The sequence below is a fragment of the Diplotaxodon limnothrissa genome, linkage group LG22 (assembly GCF_057381915.1).
Source record: "Diplotaxodon limnothrissa isolate DT_005_m linkage group LG22, D_limnothrissa_male_GT1.1, whole genome shotgun sequence".
Classification (NCBI taxonomy): Eukaryota; Metazoa; Chordata; class Actinopteri; order Cichliformes; family Cichlidae; genus Diplotaxodon; species Diplotaxodon limnothrissa.
Window position 1 is genome coordinate 29,356,323 of NC_140616.1, and position 3,165 is coordinate 29,359,487.

Below are 3,165 nucleotides of genomic sequence, written 5' to 3' on the forward strand. Positions count from 1 at the left end.
TTGTGCCTTTTTGATTGTAGCTGAATTACGGGACAAACTGTTCCTTTTCACCTCAATACGAAACGCGTAATATTTTCTCTGAATACCAGACGGGATGGTTGGCAACTCTAATAACTTATGAACAAAATAAAGTTCAACATCATTAACTTCATAGCACCCACCCAGCTGTATAGAAACTCCGTCATGCTAGCTAGTACGCAGTACGGAAAAGTCAGAATAGCGAAAATAAACTCCACCTAAACTTGGTTTATATCTGACCCAGAGAGACTGCAGGTCATAACTTCTTACCTGAAGTTCAGTTCACACTTGGACCGGCGGCTGCCTCGGGTCTCTTTTCCTTCTGTGTCCCCTTTCCCTCCTCCACCTGCTGGCCTCCACCACTTGCTAATGTTACTGAATCTGTGGAAGCTCCGTGATAGCCACCACACGAAGTAACGAGTAACGACCCTATCTAAATCCCAGTAACGAGTAACGCGTTCCTGATTTTGGCATAATGACTAGTTACCGTGCTCGTTACCACAATAACAACGTAGTTACTGTAACCCATTACTTAATAACGCATTAGTCCCAACACTGATTCTAACACATGGATATGTTTTCTTTTAAACCCTTCCATTGTTGCCCTGGCTTTATGTTTAGGGTTGTTGTCCTGCTGGAAGGTGAACCTCCGCCCCAGTCTCAAGTCTTTTACAGACTCCAAGAGGTTTTCTTCCAAGATTGCCCTTTATTTGGCTCCATCCATCTTCCCATCAACTCTGACCAGCTTCCCTGTCCCTGCTGAAGAGAAGCACCCCCAGAGCAATATGCTGCCACCACCATATTTGACAGTGGGGATGGCGTTCAGAGTGATGTGCAGTGTTAGTTTTCTGCCACATATAGCGTTTTGCATTTTGGCCAAAAAGTTCCATTTTGGTCTCATCTGACCAGAGCACCTTCTTCCACATGTTTGCTGTGTTCCCCACATGGCCTTTTGGCAAACTGCAAACAGGACTTCTTATGGTTTTCTGTTAACAATGGCCTTCTTCTTGCCACTCTTCCATAAAGGCCAACTTTGTGCAGTGCACGACTAATAGTTGTCCTATGGACAGATTCCCCCACCTGAGCTGTAGTTCTCTGCAGCTCGTCCAGAGTCACCATGGGCCTCTTGGCTGCATTTCTGATCAGCGCTCTCCTTGTTCGGCCTTTGAGTTTAGGTGGACGGCCTTGTCTTGGTAGGTTTACAGTTGTGCCATACTCCTTCCATTTCTGAATGAACGCTTGAACAGTACTCCGTGGGATGTTCAAAGCTTAGGAAATCTTTTTGTAGCCTAAGCCTGCTTTAAATTTCTCAATAACTTTATCCCTGACCTGTCTGGTGTGTTCTTTGGACTTCATGGTGTTGTTGCTCCCAATATCCACTTAGACAACCTCTGAGACCGTCACAGAGCAGCTGTATTTGTACTGACATTAGATCACACACGGGTGCACACTATTTAGTTATTAGTACTCATCAGGCAATGTCTATGGGCAATTGACTTTACTCAGGCCAAAGGGGGCTGAATAATTACGCACACCCCACTTTGCAGTTATTTATTTGTAAAAAATGTTTGGAATCATGTATGATTTTCGTTCCACTTCTCAAGTGTACGTCACTTTGTATTGGTCTTTCATGTGGAATTCCAATAAAATTGATTCATGTTTGTGGCTGTGATGTGACAAAATGTGGGAAAGTTCAAGGGGGCCAAATATTTTTGCAAGCCACTGTATTTATAGACTGTTGAGAGATTTTAAGTTTTGTGTTATGTTTATTTGTAGCTTCATTTAAAGGAAGAAGAGCTTGTGAATTGAACAATTGCAGGAAAAGGGAGTGAGACATTGTGTGCAGAAAAAATGTGCTGTGACAGCCAAAAAGCTACATCCTGTCTCAACAGATGAGCTAACGGTCTCTCCTTTCAAGGAGATGTTATAGAGTTCTATACATACCAAGCTACCTCCTGTTTCAACAGATAAGCTAACAGTCTCTCCTTTTAAGGAGATGTTATTTGAGTTCTGTACATGCCACACCTATTACTGTGAAAGCTTGTTTGAGTATAAATAAAGAACGTACTGGGAGCCCCGGCGCGATTCCTCTGTGACACACACACAGTGCACACGTTGGTGCAGTGTCGGGGCATCGCCCATGTACATGTAAAATCTTTGAGTCTGTGTTTCTTTGCCTCCTAAGAGTTTTCTCCTCACATAGACACTGAAGAAGCTTCTCGGATGAGAGGTGAAACGTCTTCAAACAACTTAAAGAAGTCCAGACACCTTTCTTTGCAAGCTCCTTTGACATCCTTGTATGTTTCACTGATGTTGTTTTCTCTTGACTGGCTCCATATTAAACCCAGACTCAAATTTAAAATATTTTGCATCACATTCAAGGTCTTGAATAATCACACTCTATCTTTTCTTAAATACCAACCAAAGGGAGTTTTTAAAATGCATTGTTTGTTTAATCTTCTGACAATTTATTTCAGAAAAACGTAATATTTAATTGTATACTGTAGATGATTTTCAATTTGTATCATCTGCATTTTTTGTGCAATTTATTTTCTAGTATATTTAAAACATATTTAGTTTTTCATTTTGGAAATTAAAAAAAAAATCTGTAAAATATGAAGTTTGCAGTCAATTTTAAACAAAAATTTTAAGCATACACTTCTTCTGCACCACAGACCATTTGAATGCCAAGGCTTTATATTAGTTGTTGCTGGTACTGCTGCTGCAGCCCTGACAGCTAATACGTATGTTTATTGGACTATCTACTTCTAGTTTCTTTTTCTCCTTTCAGCTCCACTGTTTTGCTTCTTCCACACTAAACTCTCGAGGTGCATGAGTGCATAGAGAAGTTGGGGGACTTTCCAGTAGTATCAAATCATCTACTAAAAACCTTGGTCTTATTCTTGTTTTAAACATTATGGTTAGCATATTTTTTCCTTTATTAGATAGCACAGTAGCAAATAGACAGGAAAGTGGGGAGAGAGTGGAGGATGACTAACAGCAAAGGAATCTCGAACGTGGAACACAGCATTTAGCTTGTGGTATATGGTCGCCTGCTCATGCTGTGAGCTAAACTGGCGTCCAAACATTGGATTCATCATGGACCATCATCTGAACTTTGAAGATTATTGAGTTATTTTCCCCTTC